We start from the raw sequence: 17,666 nt of genomic DNA on the forward strand, positions 1-17,666 counted from the left end.
CACTCAGTTCTCAAACCAAAAGCCTAAAGTATTGTTTTTAACACCTTTGCTACCCATTCCACACTCTGTATCCAGCCACTACTCTCTACCTTCATGACTCCTATACTAGTTCAAGCCACCATCATCTCTTGCCAAAGCTATAGTAATAATAGTCCTTTAATAATATTTTCCTCTTGGGACACCTGGGTGGCTCAGTCGGTTAAGCGTCTGCTGTGGCTCAGGTCATGATCCCAGAGTCCTACATCAAGTCCTGCATCAGACTCTTTGCTCAGCAGGGAGCCTGCTTCTCCCTCTGCCTGCCACTCCCCCTGCTTGTGCGTGCTCGCTCCCTCTCTCTCTCTCTCTCTCTCTCTGACAAATGGATAAATTAAAAAATCTTTAAAAAGTAATGTTTTCCTCATAATCAGTTATCTGTGCACCCACCTGGGAATCTTAAACTATAAATCTGATCATGTTACACCTCCACCAGTACCCAAATGTAAAACTAGTTGATTTCTATTAAATTCAGAATTCTCACCATGGCCTTACAGGATCATGCCTCTAGATTTCTGACTTCATCTCCTACTTTCTACCTTACTCACTTTGCTGAGACCATATCAGCTTTCTTGCTCTTTCTCAAATATACCATAGCTCATACTGTATGCTGTTCGGCACTCTTCCCTCTGCTTAGACTGTTCTGTCTTGGTTATCTGTGTGGCTTGCTCCCTTACTTCATTCAGTGCTCAAAAATGTTGGCACTTAAAGTCTTTTCCTGATCTCTTTAAAGATTCTCCTTCCTAAGTCTCTGCCCAACATTTCTCAGTGTTACCTATCAGGGTTTATCAGGGCTTAGTTGTTATCCCCTTACTCTGCTATTTTCTTCTTCAACCATTACTTCTTTTACTTACCCTTATCACACATTGTCATCATGATCATCATCATCATTTATATCATTTGTCTTCTTGTCAGAATTAAAAAGTTCCGTGATATGAACTATTGTCTGTACTGTTTACAGCTGCATCCCTAGTGTCTGACTCTTAGTGGACAACTCAGTATCTGTATAGTCCACCAAGAAAAGGAGGCTCAGAAACAATAGAAAACCTCTTTATTTAGTCTTAAAAAAAAAAAAAAGAGCAAAAGAAATTGCCAGTCTCCCACCTTGTCTTACATTTTTAGTATGTTTGAGAAAATATGTAGTAACAAAAGGCTATTATGAATTCAGTAATGCTTTTTAAGGAAATATGTATTTTGTTCACAGCAAAATGTCATTTGGACAAATAGTGGCTGTATATACAAGCACATTTTTATTTAATTTACAAACAGTGCTCATATGGATTTACTGACCTTGTAATGATGGAGTTCCTCTAAGGAATTGTGGCCCACAGATTGTGAACTCCTGGTGTAATTGACTCAGTCCTAATCAACTTCAGATTTGCATTTAAATGGCTTCTTTTTAGCATAATTACTCTACCCAAGACAGTTTGATATAACAGAAAAAATGAACCCAAACTGCCCTTGGATTTCCAAAGAACTAAATTCATCTGACCTAGCTACTTAACTATCTTTGTGCTTTTGGTTACTTAACATCTTGGAATCTCATTTATGGCATTTTGTATGTAAATATAATTATATGAAATTATTTTGGTAATGTTCCAGCTACTCAATACGTATTCCTTTCCCCTTCTTAATGTATTAATACTATTATTTTTCAGGACCTCATCTTTCTCAGTTTATTCTGTCTTTGCTGTGATTACAGCTTTGTACAAAAAAAAGTGTTCTGTCATCTCTCTTCATGGGCCAGCAAAGCAAGCCCTTAATTATATTCTGACTTTAGTTCACAGATATAGGGAACTTAGTTGAAGTCAAGCAGAAAATCATCCTTTTTTCTATCAGATACCAATTACTCTTCTGTTTTTATTTACTGTGTTTAACTATTTCTTTCGGTCTTCAACATGCCAGACACAAAATGGAGTCATTCTGAAATCTGACCACTCAGGTAAATATGAGAGTATAGGAATTAGGAAGGGTGTGTTTACAATCATTCAACAAACATTTATTGACTGCAGTTTAAGAAACAGGCTGATATTAAGAGAGAGACATAATAGGCTCTGGTTCTTTGCACAAAATCTAGTGGATAAAATGCCAAAAAATAACTATAGAATAGTTTATAAGTAGTAGTATAAGCAGCACTGGTGAGGATGTTCCTAACTTTGCCTGAGGCTTGAGGGATGAGATAAGGATGCCTTAGAACAAACTAGATTGAGGGTTGCAGGAGAACATTCTAGGCAGAGGACGTGCATTGACATGTACATAGTGATTGATAAATCAGTCTGACTAGAGCATAGTGTATGTAGACAGAAAATGGTGTCATAGAAGATTGAAAAGGTAGTATGAGAACTAGACAGACCCTCAATGATGTTGGATGTCATCCAGGAATTTGAAGTCTTCACTAGTATCACTGGAAACGATCAAATGTTTTTAAAACTGAGAAAAGATGGGAGAAGTTTGGCAGTAGTGTGAAGGATGAATTGTGTTGAAAATGGTCATGTAGGGGATGCTGAAATAGTAAAATAATGAAAAGTTAGAAGAGGTTATTAGTAGGCAGTGGATGAATTCAAAAGAACCTGGGTGTAGAATTACAGTCCTGGTTTTAAACCTTAGGCTCTGCCTCTTTGCAGTTGTGTGAAAAAATTAGCTGCTTTGATTTTCAGCTTTCTTATCTGTACTAGGTAGTAATAATATCTACTTGACAGTGTTCCTCTGAAGATTTGTTATAGTGGGTATGAAGTACCTTGATACAGGGCTTGCTTGATGCCAACTAAGGACTCAATTAATGATAACATGAACATGTAATGGTGAAGACCTGAATTTAGGGGTGGAAAAGAGAGAACAGATTTGGGTGGATCTTTCTGAATTGGAATGAATAGGACTCACTGACCAGAAGACTTGATGACTGACTTAGGGAAAAATGGAATCAGACAGACTTAGATTTGTAATCTGAATGATTTAGAGTTAAGGGTTTAGGGATGCCGTTTTTCTGGTAAGGAATAAAGAAGGAATCACTGGTTGAGATGAGGTAAAAGGAATGAAATGATTTTGATTTGGACTTTTTGAGGTATTTGGGATGTCTTGGTAATGATGTGAATGAAGCAGGCAGTTAGAAATAAGGTCTGGGGCAAGAGATAAGAGATTGGAGAGTTATCAGTATATGCATGGTAGCAGAAATGTGTGTAAATCTTAATGGCAGGGCATATATTTTAAATACATCCTCTTCCCACACTGCTGAGCTCTGTAGTAACACTTGATTGGTTCTTGTTATTAAATGTGAGATTTAAAAAATAATATCCTTTAAGTTGGCTTTGTATATAAAAGATAACGCATACTTAGATTTCTAATTTAATGTTCACTTTAAGTTACAAATGTAAAACCTAGTTTTCCTAAAATACGGATCTTACTCTAATTTTAAACTTGTAATAAATATTTTAGTTTAACTTTTTAAAATGTTTTAATTTGTAACTATGAATTAAAATTTTTATATTTTCTCTTTAGATATTTAACAAAATCTCCCTAAGTACTTAAGTAAATCTTAGGAGTCTAATAATTTGAAGTTATAAATGTGATTGTTCTTAAGTTGTACAAGTATTTAAATACAGTGTGCAAACTTAGTAAGATTTCAGCCTAAAACCACATATTTAATCAGCTATTCAGTTGTACATACTAAATTAGAATTACAAGGTTATCTCTCTAATAGGCAGCATTTTCTTTCCTTCTTTCTTTCTTTAACAATTTTATTTATTTATTTGACAGAGCAGAAGCAGAGGGAGGAGTGGGAGAGGGAGAAGGAGGCTCCCCGCTGAGCAGGACCCCGATGTGGGTCTCTCGTTCCCAGGACCCTGGGATTATGACGTGAGCTAAAGGCAGATATTTAACTGATTGAGCCACCCCGGTGCCCCTAGGCAACATTTTCTTAAAACATTACAAATATTTATCAAACATGCATAGATTACTTAATGGCTTTATTGAGATATAATTTACACACCTTACAATTCACCCATTTTAAGTGATTTTTATTATATTTATAGAGTTGTGTAACCATCACCAAAATCAAATTTTAGAATGTTTCCATCGCTTCAGAAAAAAGTGTTCTTTTGCAGTCATTGCTATTTTCACTCCTACCTGTAGGAAACCACTAATCTCCTATTTATATAGATTTGTCTTTTCTGGACATTTCATATAAGTGGAATCATATAGTATTGTGGTCTTTTATTTTGGCCTTTTTAACTTAGCATAGTGTTTTGAAATTCATTCATCCATATTCTAATAACATTGCATTGTATGGATATATACTACATTGTATTTATGCTAGATTACTTCTTTTTTTTTTTTTTTTTTTTTTAAAGATTTTATTTATTTATGTGACAGAGAGAGACACAGCGAGAGAGGGAACACAAGCAGGGGCAGTGGGAGAGGGAGAAGCAGGCTTCCCGCGGAGCAGGGAGCCCGATGAGGGGCTCGATCCCAGGACCCTGGGATCATGACCTGAGCTGAAGGCAGACGCTTAACGGCTGAGCCACCCAGGCGCCCCTAGATTACTTCTTAATACAAAATAATTAAAGGTTTAGTTCTCTTAAATCATTATTTTACTTAATACTTTGTTTTTTTAAAAAAAAAACAAACAAGAAAACCTGAAAATAAGTGAACTAAGCTTCTGTCTTAAGTTAGAAAAAGAACAACAGAATAAACCCACAGACAAAGATAATGAAACTTAAAGTGAAAATTAATGAACCGGAAAACAAAGATAGGATAAAGAAGATAAAAAAAGTCAAAGGTGGGTGATGGGGAATAAGAAAATAATCTGACAAGATTGATCAAGGAGTAAAAGACAAATAATATTACACAAATGAAGGCTAACTAGAGATAAAGTAAAAGATTTAAAAGATAAGGAATTTATAGCATTATTTACTGTAGCCAGAAGGTGGAAGCATCCTAAGTGTCCATAGATAGAGGAATAGATTAAGAAAATATAATCTGTGTATCAGTAGAATATTATTCAGCCTTAAAAAGGAAGGGAATTCTGTCACGTGGTACAGGATCCATGAACCTTGATGACATTATGCTAAGTAAAACAAGCCAGTCACAAAATGATAAATACTGTGAGATCTACTTAAGAGGTACTTAGAGAAGTCATATTTCATAGAGATAGAAAATAGAATGGTGTTTGGCAGGGCTGGGATAGGGGGAATAGGGAATAATTGTTGAATAGTATTTCAGTTTTGCAGATAAAGTTCTGCAGATGGATAATGTAAAAACTACAAATATATTTATTTTGTAATTTTTGGCTAAATTGGTAATGGCTTAATGGCTAAAATGGTAAATTTAATATTTATATTTTACAAGTACAAAAAGGATGAAGGAAAATACTATCAACAATCTTAAGCCAATAATTTTGAAATTAAAAAAAATACAACTTTCCAAAACCGACTCAAGAAGGAAATAACAAAGCTTGAATGGTTCTATAACTATTAAATAAATTTAATAGAGCTCGAAGGAAAACACCCCAGATGGTTTTACATGTGGGTTCATCTCAACTTTTAAGGAAGAGAGTGTCTGTCACCTCTTCCAAAAAATAGAAAGAGAGAATAGGGGCATCTGGGTGGCTCAGTTGGTTAAGCAACTGCCTTCAGCTCAGGTCATGATCCTGGAGTCCTGGGATCAAGTCCCGCATCGGGCTCCCTGCTCGGCAGGGAGTCTGCTTCTCCCTCTGACCCTCCCCCCTCTCATGTGCTCTGTCTCTCTCTCTTTCTCTCTCAAATAAATAAATAATTCTTTAAAAAAAAAAATAAAGAATATCTCAGTTTTATGAAGTCAGATACCAAACCCAGATAGAGATATTAGGAGAAAAATTACTGGTACTTTTTTTTTTTTTTGACAGAGACACAAAGAGGGAGGGAACACAAGCAGGCAGAGTGGGAGAGGGAGAAACAGGCTCCCCGCTGAGCAGGGAGCCCGATGCAGGGCTCGATCCCAGGACCCTGGGACCATGACCTGAGCCGAAGGCAGACGCCTAACGACTGAGCCACCCAGGCGCCCCGTTACTGGTCCATTTTACTCATGAAACAGATTACCCTCTGGGTGGCTCAGTGGTTAAGTGTCCGACTCTTGATTTTGGCTCAGGTCCTGATCTTAGGCCCCTGGGATCGGGCCCTCATTGGGCTCCTCGCTCAGCAAGAGTCTGCTGGAGTTTCCCCCCGACCCCTGTGGTCTCGCTAATGCTCACATGCACACTCTCTCTCTCACATCTTTTTTTAAAAAAATTACCCTTTTAGTAATAGTAAAAATTCATTATTTTGTTTTATGCTTTTATCCTTGAATTTTTTGTCTGATATTGTTATTGCCACCTAGTAATTTATTGCTTTCTTTTTTCTAATGTTTTTCTCTTTGCCTCTTCACTTTCAACATACCTTTGTCACTTTAAGCTCATTATAAACTGTATATTGCTATACCCTATGTGACAATGTTTTCACTTAATCCAGTCAATTAATATTTATCGTAATGTGTACCTGTTTGGTATTATTCCTGAAGTTGTTTTTTGTGTTTCTTGTTTAATATGCTTGCTTTTTGTTTAATTTTTAATTTTATTTACTTTCATAGTTGACCTTTTTTGTTACTGTTCTTTATTTCCTCCAGTGGTTTGGAAATTCTTCAGCTTTACTCATACATTTTAAGCAAATTTATCTTAAACCTACATTTTTTTTTTTAAGATTTTATTTACTTATTTGACAGAGAGAGACACAGCGAGAGAGGGAACACAAGCAGGGGGAGTGGGAGAGGGAGAAGCAGGCTCCCCGCTGAGCAGGGAGCCCAATGCAGGGCTCCATCCCAGGACCCTGGGATCATGACCTGAGCCGAAGGCAGATGCTTAACGACTAAGCCACCCAGGCGCCCCAGACCTACATTTTCTTAACATCAAAGATTAATGACTATTATAAATTGCCCCCTTATCCCACATACACACTTGATTTTAACATACTTCAGCATATCTTATTCTTACTTCTTCACCTAAGATTTCATTGTAATAATTTGGGATGTTATTCCTAAATCATTCATTTTAAAAATTATATTGTGTTCATCTATTTAAAGAGTTCTTTTTTATCCATTATATTAAACTGAACCCCTGTGTTAGTAACAATTGTTTACACTTAACTGTTAATTTTACTGGTATATTGCTTACCATTATTTTTTATATAAACAGTGTTTTCTTAGGAGGTCCTTGTTCTGAATCATTCTTTATTAGCTGAACTACTTTAACTCTTACCCCAGAGTGAATGCTGTCCTGCTTTTCAAATGAGAGCATATCTAGTAATTTCTTTTACCCATGTCTTTGAATAATAGACTGGCTAAAAAAGTGTTCTGTTTTTGTTTTATACTCAGAATTTTGTAAACATACCTCCATTGGCTTTTAGCATTTCCTTTTACTAATGAAATGACTGGCAGTCTAAATCTCTTTTCTCTTATTCTAAGTAAGAAAAGGAAAGTTTTTCCCTGATTTGGAGCTTTTAAACTTTTATTCTTGAAATTGAGATATTTTTACCAGGAAAGTACTATATATACATGCTTTTTCCCACCTGAGTATTCTGCCTCAGTATTTCTCAGAGCCCCTTTGCTATGAAGACTCAAGATAGTATTCAACATTGGAAAGTTTTCTTCTTGTTTTCTTCTGCTTTCCTTTTTGAAAATTTATATTCTTTGCTTTTTTCTTGTTTTACATTTTTGAATGTCCTGGCCACTTCATGATTTCTGTGTCTTCAGATTCACTATATATTATGAGGACATTTCTTTAGTTTTTTAAGTCACTAATTTATTATATATTTTTCTACATAATACCTCTGTGTGGTTATTTTGACAGTTTTGTTTTTCTTTTTTCCTTCTCTCCTAAGCACATATTCTTTACTTTTTTCAAAGTAGCATGCTCTTTTTAAAATGCTGTTCTTCCCTGTCTCAGTAGAAATACTATTTATATTTTTTCTTCAAGTTCTAGTATTTTTTCTGCATTAATTCCATTTCAGTTTGGGCCATTAGTTGTAATTAGATTATTGTTTTTCTTCATTGTATCTGGTCAGGTTTTTTCATCAGTTCTTGTGCTGAGTAATTTGGAGGGTGGTAAGTGTGCCAGCAAATGGGCTCTTCAGAGTGCATGGGCCAGGAGCAGATGCTCAGGGAGAGAGGAAGAACTCTTAGTGAACACAGTTAGTTGTCCAGCACTGGGCAGGGAGGAGGTGGATTGCCTTAAGTAATGAAAAGAGGAGCCTGGTTTTTGTTTATTATCTGTAGAAGTCCATCCACATTTCTTTGGTTATATGATACACTGGGAAAGCTGGAACATTAGTAAAAAGGGATTCTTTACCTTACATTACCTTGGATAAAATATAAAAGATTATATCATCTGGTGCTTTTCAGTTGTTGTAGAGCTCCCTTATAATGGAGTTCAGTGTGCTGGTGGCAAGTTCTACACCTGAGTTTTAAGCAAAGAACTCCAGACACTGTCAGTCCCCCATTTTACCAGGATATTAGTTGATGATTGTTACCAGCAAGCTATTTTATAAAATAATAATACTCTATTGGAGATTTTATACCAAGCACCAAGTTTTACAAGGATCTTGATGTAAAAATTGCTAATTTTCTGATGTGCTCCTAGTTTTCCTTGAGACATCTTTGTCTCTCAAACTGCTAATCTCTATACTGGTTTCCTCAGAGAAAAGGTTCCCAAGACTCATGAACCCTTTTTTTCATTCCATCCATAACAGTTTCTTTATTTCAAAAGTACAGACTATATTGCTTACTGAGGTTGGCTACGTATTTGATATGCTCCTGTCCTGTTGTTTTTCATAACCTGCTTTTCCTCTTTTGGTTACAAATAAAGAGGTAGCGAGCATGATTGATTGATTGATTGATTTATCTATATTTATTTATTTTAAAAGATTTTATTTATTTATTTGACAGAGACAGAGCAAGAGAGGGAACACAAGCAGGGGGAGTGGGAGAGGGAGAAGCAGGCTTTCCGCAGAGCAGGGAGCCAAGGAACCTGGGATCATGACCTGAGCCTAAGGCAGACGCTTAACGACTGAGCCAGCCAGACACCCCTAAGCCTTTCTTTTCTTTTCATACATTTATGTCTTACCTGCTCAAGGAGATTTAATGCTCTAGGAAGGCTAGGCAGGTTTTCCTGTTTCCCATTTTTTTCTCTTATACTAGGATTCTACATGCCTGGTTTTTAGTTTCTGATTAATCATATAGTTCTCAAAAACAAAAGATAGAAGATTAAAATTTTTCACATATTCCCTCTTCGATCTAAATCATACTTGCAGGGCTCCTGGGTGGCTCAGTCTTAAGCATCTACCTTCGGCTCAGGTCATGATCCCAGGGTCCTGGGATCAAGCCCCGCATCAGGGTCCCTGCTCCGCGGAAAGCCTGCTTCTCCCTCTCCCACTCCCACTGCTTGTGTTCCCTCTCTCGCTGTGTCTCTCTCTAAGCTTGCTTCTCCCTCTCCCACTCCCCCTGCTTGTGTTCCCTCTCTCACTGTGTCTCTCTCTGTCAAATAAATAAAATAAAATCTTTAAAAAAAAAAAAAAAAAGAAAGGCTTAGATAGCCTATGATAAATTTTATTTGACAGAATACTTGCATAAACAGGGCTTTGCATGTGCAGAAAACAAAACAAACAATTGACATTTATTTAAAAGGGGAGAGTGATAAGTGAATTCTGAGGATAAGAAAACTGGAAACCCAAGCTTCATGAGGGCAGGTACCACGTCTGTTCACCATTGCCTACTCAGTGCTTGCCGCTGTCCCTGGTAGGTGGTAGGCTGTCAGTTAATATATGTAATATTAAATAAACAAATATGTATTTGTTGAACAAACTGAAGAGTGCCTTGAAGGAGATAATATTTGGGCAGAGATGAGGTGGAAAGGCTTGAGAAAATAGTAGGAGGTAGAAGTGATGACTAAATACATCAGAATACCAGTGTGACTGGAGCTGTGAGAATGAGCACAAAGCTCTGGGAAATAAGGCTGCTAATGGTAACTTGGAGCCAAATTATAAGCAACTTTGATTGTTGGACTTAAGAATTTGGGATTTGTTTTTTAAACAAAGTAGAATTTCTCTGAATAGATAGTAGCATTGTCAAAAAGCAGTGTTTTAGGAATAGTCTGAAAACACAGTGGAGGTTGCTGTGAGGAAGAGCCTGGAGACCAACTTTGAGACCATTTGTAATGTTGGATAGGAATTCTTGGGACACTAGTTAATGTCCTATAAAATTATTAATATTTCCTTCTATGTAATGTATTACATAAAGATGCTTTTTAAGCCCTAGTGTTTGAACATAATGACATGGCTGTCTTTTTCAGTATTTATTTAATTTTCCATGGTATTTTGTTTAATCTCATGGCTTTTCTATGAGATCATGGTATAAATTTTGAATGCATTTGTTCTTCCCTTATTTGCTTTTTGTTAATGTCAAGCATAGCACATGAGCCATTTCTTGTTGCTATGCAACTGTTAAATTCAATATTTAATATTCATAAAACTGAGTAGCATTAAATTCATTTAATAGAGGGTAGCAAAATACGGCTTTACAGTTTCTAATTGATAATATTGTGAGGTTTAACGTATGTTACAGATATGAGCAAAATAGGGGTGACCTGTTTACAGTTGCTTTTTTGATCAGAATTAATTATGCTTAAAGCACCAGTCTTTTTCTTGTTTGATTCCTTTTGGTCTTTTCCCTTTCATGGCTTTTTGCTATGTGATTCAGTTTTTGCTGGTGTCTGTGTGTTATTGATGAAGTTTTTATTTTATTTCAGATTCTGTTATCTTTTATAATGTTTATAATTTTCTTTTTCAAAGCTTTTATTTGCTTTTTTTTTGTTCTGAGTATTATTTCTTGCTGTATTTACATTTTTCCTTTTCAAGGATTTATACTTAGTATACAAGTTTGGAATTTGTTATAATTTCATACAAATCCAAGTGAAAGCATATTAGATAACGCTCTTTGGGACAAGAGCCACCTGTAATCTCCTTTAGCTAATTGCAGTGCATACTTGGTACTTTCAAGATAATAAAATGCTTTCATTAATATTTGTAAAATAGGAGGGTTTTAGAGTTGGAGACAAGCTATGGGATTCGTTTAAGGGAAGAGAAAAAAAAACTAGTGTTGAGAATATCTAGTTTGTAGGCCCCAGATAGCTAGGATCTAGCAATTCCTTTTTCGTTCTCTTACCACCATCTCCTTAACCTCTAAACCCCAGTTGAACCCTTTCTCTTCCCCAGTGTAGGGAAGAGAGGCCATAGTAAATTAGTGGAAAATGTTCTAATTATAGTAGGCAAATAATAAACAGGCACAGATAACTCCAATTTGCTTGAATAGGTAGCTTGATTTTATTAATGTCCTTGGAATAATTTTGATGGGAAGAAATTAAAGAGAGTTGAAAAACAATTGCTCCTTCATAATAAATGAAAAATCTAGAATCTAGAAAACAGTGTAGAAAAATCAGCTGTTTAACTACAGTGTAGATAATACAAACTCTAGAGATTACTCTATTGAAAAAATGCCTTAATGCTGTGGACAAAAAAATCCCTTACACTGCATTATTATTCTTAAATTTCAATCTTTTTTATTTTTTATGATCTTATTTCTAAGTAATCTCTACACAGCATGGGCCTCAGTCCTACAACCCTGAGATCAAGAGTCTCATGCTCCACTGACTGAGCTTGCCAGGCATTCCTGTATTATTTAATGAGATAAAATACTGTCTCTCTCTCTCTCTCTTTTTTTTTAAGATTTTATTTATTTAATTTGACAGAGACACAGCGAGAGAGGGAACACAAGCAGTGGGAGTGGGAGAGGGAGAAGCAGGCTTCCCGCCGAGCAGGGAGCCCGATGCGGGGCTTGATCCCAGGACTCTGGGATCATGACCTGAGCCACCCAAGCACCCCTAAAATACTGTTTCTAAGGACCATCTTTTCTACCCCTTTATCTTTCAAACCCTTTATGGTGATTGTATTTGTGGTAAGGAAGTGCTGACTCTGTGTGTGGACCTCATGTATCCACCTGGGTATAGTATTTTAAATTATTGGGTCTCCCTCCCTTTTGAGCATAAGAGTACTTAATTTTTTTATTCTTTTAAGATTTTATTTAGTTATTTGTCAGAGAGCAAGCGGGCACAAACGGGGAGCAGCAGGCAAAGGGAGAAGCAGGCTCCACACTGAGCAAGGAGCCCAATGCGAGACTCAATCCCAGGACCCTAGGATCATGTCCTGAGCCGAAGGCAGACGCTTAACCCATTGAGCCACCCAGGCGTCCTAAATTTTTTTTTTAATTTAAGTTTTACTCAGTTAACATAGAGTCCGATATTGGTTTCTGGAGTAAAATTCAGTGATTTATCACTTACATACAACACCCAGTGCTCATCACAAAATGTGCCCTCCTTAATACCCTTCACCCATCTATCCCATCCCCCCACCTGTATCCCTCCATCAATCCTCAGTTTGTTCTCTACCGTTAAGATTTTCTAACGGTTTATTTCCCTCTCTCTGTTTCCCTCCCTCCTTCCCATATGTGCATCTGTTTTCTTTCTTAAATTCCACATAGGAGGGCGCCTGGGTGGCTCAGTTGGTTAGGCGACTGCCTTTGGCTCAGGTCATGATCCCGGAGTCCCAGGATCGAGTCCCGCATATGGCTCCCGGCTCAGCGGGGAGCCTGCTTCTCCCTCTGACCCTATCCCCTCTCATGCTGTTTCTCTCTCTCTGTCAAATAAATAAAAATAAACAAAATCTTTAAAAAAAAAAAATTCCACATAGGAGTGAGATCATATGGTATTTGTCTTTGACTGACTGACTTATTTCACTTAGTATAATAATATACTGTAGCTCCATCCACGCCCTTGCAAATGGCAAGATTTCATTCTTTTTGCTGGCTGAGTAATATTCCATTGTAACTATTTTTTTTTTTTAATTATAAACCTGTAAGTGATAGTAGACTGTGTGACAAAATACATAGTGCCCCAAAATACATTGTACATACCAGAAATTCAGTAACACTTTTTGTATTTTCTTAATTACGGTAACATTTTTATGCATTTGAAAGGTACTGTGTACACTGAATGCACAAAATATATTCTTTCTGAAGCTCATGCTTTTAAGTACATATGGATTCATGGACCCATTGTAACTGTTTGAGCTCCCAATGAGGTCCATAGTTTGGGAACCACTATTCTTAACCCATTATTTCTGTTATGTTATATAAAGGTACAATCTGATTCCTTTCTTCTTTTCCCCTCCTTTTTCTCTTAATGAACCATAAGAAACAGCAAGATGGCCAAGATTTTTAAATTGTTTTTCATTGAGTTGATCAGCAGTATTTGAGGTAATAAATCAGAAAAGTATTTTTTTAATACTGGTAAAAGGTGATAACATTTTAAATATTTATGTATAGGTATATTTGAATTTTCTGTGTGTATAATTAGTGAGTTCTACCTTCATAAAAGAACCAGCAAGTAGTTATTGTGGCAATGTGAAATAATTACAAAGGTGTTTTTCTTTTGAAATATTATGTTATGGCCTTTTTCTTTAGTGATAATGGTGTTCTCGGTGAGGATTTTCCTTCTTCAGAAACTTAGCTTGAGGGGCGGCTGGGTGGCTCAGACAGTTAAGCATCTGCCTTCAGCTCAGGTCATGATCCCAGGATCCTGGGATTGAGCCCCGCGTCGGGCTCCCTGCTGGGCGGGGAGCCTGCTTCTCCCTCTCCCTCTGCCTGCTGCTTCCCCTGCTTGTACTTCCCCTGCTTGTACACTCTCTCTCTGTCAAAAATAAAAATAAAATCTTTAAAAAAACAAAACAAAAAAAAAACTTAGCTTGAGAAACCTATGATCTCAGTTGATATTCAGAAACATGCTATTTAGATTAATCTAGAATGCTGTGGAAATTTTGAAACAATTTGACCTTTTATTGGGAAAGGTGCCTTTGTAAAAATGGGATTTGGGCATTTATGTAAGGAGGTATTTGGGATTTTGTAAAATGATAAGAGAACCTGTGAGTTTCCATTCTTTCGTTGGTTATTTCTAGTGTTGTCTGTTTTGTATTGTTCTTGAATGTGCTCTGAATTTGTATTGAATGTTGATGATGGACAAAAATGCAAATGCTTCTTTTAAATTTGTCATTGACACTCTTTCCTCAGCATCCCTTCAGTAATAACCCAGGGATCCTTGAGGACTGGAAGAATACACTATCGTTTTTTCAGCAACATATTGATATTACATTACCATAAGGAGTATTATTGTAATATGGATTTTTCTTCATCCTTTCAGGGTTTGAAAGTATTCTTGAAGGGCTGTTTGGACCTGCATTATTAAAAGATCTCAGTTTATTTAAAGGTATTCAAGTTTTTTTTTTTCTTTTGGTATTTCAAATTCTTCCTGGTGACATATGTGATATTTTTGTGATTTAAGCCTCCGTCTCCTTCTTTTTATTCAATTTTATGTGAGTTAAAGCTGTATCCCTGTAAGCATCTTTTTGTGTTTAGTTGATAATGCAAATATATGTATTAATAAGGTATATTAACTAGTGAGCAGTTATTAAGAATTTTAAGACAAATAAGAAATCTGTCTACCCCTTAGGGTTTTGTTTTTGTTAAAATAAATATTTTTGATCTCATTTGTTTCCTGAAAAATTCCTTTTCGTGACTGTTAATTTAGTATTCCAACTATTTTTGCAGACTGTGAACCTGAAAACATTTCTGATTGGACTTTTGATGAAAATTGTCTATTCTGTTGCTTGAGAAGAGATAAAGTAAAGGTAACCAAAAAACTTGTGGAACTTAACTAGCGTGGTATTTTATAGTTGTTATTTTTTCAAAATTTGATTACTTTGTTGGAGGATTTGTAGGAAAAGGAAGGCATGATTCCATATTTATTTATAAAAGATTTGATACTCAGTTTTGCTATTTAGACTGTTTCTAGTGTGTTGATTAGCCTATTGAGAAATCTGTATCCCAACATGCATTCCTTTATTTATACAGTTACTAGGCAGAATAATTAGCTAGATCTCAAACTGTTGGGTGTATTTTAAATATGAAATATATGATAATTCAAGCAATGGGAGTCATTTGTACAAAAAGCAGTAACATGGATCTGGATCAAGTAGTTACTAATTCATGAAGATTTATGACAAACTATGGTTTATGCTTTAGTATAAGATGTTTCTTCATACTATTTGAGCATGAATGCTGTTTATATTCAGTTGTAGAAATTGGCTGTACTTTTGGGTTTCTGTTTTTATTGCTTTGTGTTAAACATAAATGGAGTTTGGGTTTAGAAACATTAATTGTTGGAAATATTTATTAATAATGGTTTCCTGTCTTATGTTTCTTTTTATGGTACTTCTGTTCCCTGTTTTGTTTTATTTTTTTTTTAAGTAGGCTCCACGTCTAGCGTGGATCCCAGTGCAGGGCTTGAACTCATGACCCTGAGATCAAGACCTGAGCTAATATCAGGAGCGAGATGCTTAACCAACTGAGCCACCCAGGTGCCCCTGTTCCCTGTTTTAAAGCTTTGGAAACATTTTTAATTCCTTCCTCCCCGTTATACACTTCTAACAGGATCATTGGCCAGGTTCTATAAATTCTTCCCTCATACGGAGTTTCATTTTTTCTTTCCACAGTCATTACCATAGTTCATACCGTTAGCATTATTTCTGGACTACTGAAATAACATGATTGGTCTCTTTTAGTTTACTTCAGTCTTTTAAACACTGCTACAAGTTTAAACTCCTTCCCCCCAACCCTCGCCCCTCAAATAGTGTGAAAACGTCATTGCACACACACTCAGTTTCCAGCGACCTTTTTCATTGTATTCTGGATTTTTAGCCTAATGTTCTGTGCCTCAGTACTCTCCACAGGTCAGTCCACTTCTCTTTCTAATGCTGCCCTCTTTCTAATGTTGCTTCTATACAGTTTTTTTTTTTTTTTCAGCTGAACTAGTGCAATCATTTGTAGTAAACAACATGCTTTTACTACTTAGACTGTAGCATTGCATACCAATTGTTCTTTATAGCTTGAAATTCCCCTGCCTTACTCTTAGCTTAAGCTTCCACCCTCCTGTCAGTGTCAATTGTATTCAACCCTTCACACTGTTGTAGTATCTGTAACAATTATTTTTCAATTAATAGTCTGCCTTATTTTGTTCCTGTTTCTCGATGTTTGTGTCTTATGTTCTTAACTACATTGTCAACCTCTGAAGGCTATGAACCATGTTGTGTATTCTTTGTTACCCCTCCTTGTAACCACTGTACCATTATTTACCATTGTTGGCAAGTTGCTTTAAAATCTGAAAGCCAATTTAAGAGCTTTTCAGTATTCTTTTATGGCTTCCTTTTGTTGCTTACTACATGAAAGTTGTTATTGTGACTATCGAGGATGGTCTGTTATCATTGAATTAATGTGGAGAGTGTTTTGAAATTTAATGTGGTTTGAGAAAGACCATAAATTAAGCAAGTGTCAGTGAAGTTGAAGTTGGTCATTTTAAACTGTGTGTGTGTGCATGCATATGCATGCATGTTGTGACTATTGAGCAAGTCATTTAATTGGCATTTTGGTGGAATAGAAGGAGCAACTATTAATTACCTCTTTTAGGGTAGGATTGGGAGGAAAGCCCTTCTGTGTTCAGTAATTGAGTACAGTATATTCTTGTAGTATGATTGAGTTTTCCATTGCTATATGAGGGTAAAATATTGTATGAATATTTTTAGAAGACAGAAATAGCAAGGCATGGAACCATGTAGCATTTAAAACAGCTGTTATTGTTTTAGCTCCTCAATTTCTATTTGCTTTTCTAATTAGAAAGAATATTTCCATTTGACAATTTAGCTAGTTCTGGGAAAGCTGATATTTTCCACTAGACGCTTCACTATCTTTGGAATTTATTTTTTTCAGAGACAGCCGTAACATCTATTGCGGAAAATAGGAAAAAAGAGAGCTTATTAGAAGATGTAAATTGTCAAGTATGTCTCTCTGGTTGTGTTAGACTTAAAGTGGTTGAACTGAAACTTTTTGAAGGCACTTAGAGCATCTCATCTGAGAAGGACTAGAATGTGGAAGTAAATATATCCAGTGGGTTGAATTTTGTACTTTTTAAGGCTGGCTTATTAAGAGTCCAAAAAAGGAAGAAATCTCTGCAGGGTATGGTACTAGCCAGTAGGTGGCAGCATAGAGCATGATAGTGGAATCTTGAGTTTGAGGGTGGTGGCATGATGAGATATCCAGGTATTTGGAAAAGCTGTTAGAAATACTGGTCTGATGATTGGGAAAGAAATGGAGGTTATGCATATTTTTTCATTTTGGACTTTCAGTAGATACCGAAGCTGTTAAAGTAAATGCATACTGTTTGCTTATATTTACTTTATAAAATATGTAGGTAAAAAATACAAAGTCGTCTCTTTGGAAAATAGAACAGGCATTCACCTAGAGATTAGTAAAACAATTGTTGGTCTACCCTTCAAGATTCTATAGTGGTTAGAAAGCATAAATTTTTTTTTTTAAGATTTTATTTATTTATTTGACAGAGCGAGAGAGAGAGAGAGACACAGCGAGAGAGGGAACACAAGCAGGGGGAGTGGGAGAGGGAGAAGCAGGCTTCCTGC

General features: G+C 36.1%; 1 protein-coding gene across 4 annotated transcripts in view; it reads left to right on the top strand.

Moving 5' to 3' along the window:
- The window catches only part of LCOR (ligand dependent nuclear receptor corepressor), a 140,219-nt gene that overhangs the window by 51,257 nt on the left and 71,296 nt on the right, over positions 1-17,666 (top strand). For 3 of the 4 annotated variants that reach the window (XM_035026164.1, XM_035026208.1, XM_035026199.1), the window contains 2 exons: positions 14,339-14,404; positions 14,746-14,825. The gene's annotated coding sequence lies outside the window, so the exon portion shown is untranslated. Of the gene's footprint in view, positions 1-9,789; positions 9,829-14,338; positions 14,405-14,745; positions 14,826-17,666 lie in introns of those variants that run through there. The other variant, XM_035026171.1, reaches the window with a different exon arrangement.

Source organism: Mirounga leonina, unplaced genomic scaffold (genome assembly GCF_011800145.1).
Source record: "Mirounga leonina isolate KUSES-001 unplaced genomic scaffold, KU_Mleo_1.0 Mir_114, whole genome shotgun sequence".
In the NCBI taxonomy this organism is placed as follows: Eukaryota; Metazoa; Chordata; class Mammalia; order Carnivora; family Phocidae; genus Mirounga; species Mirounga leonina.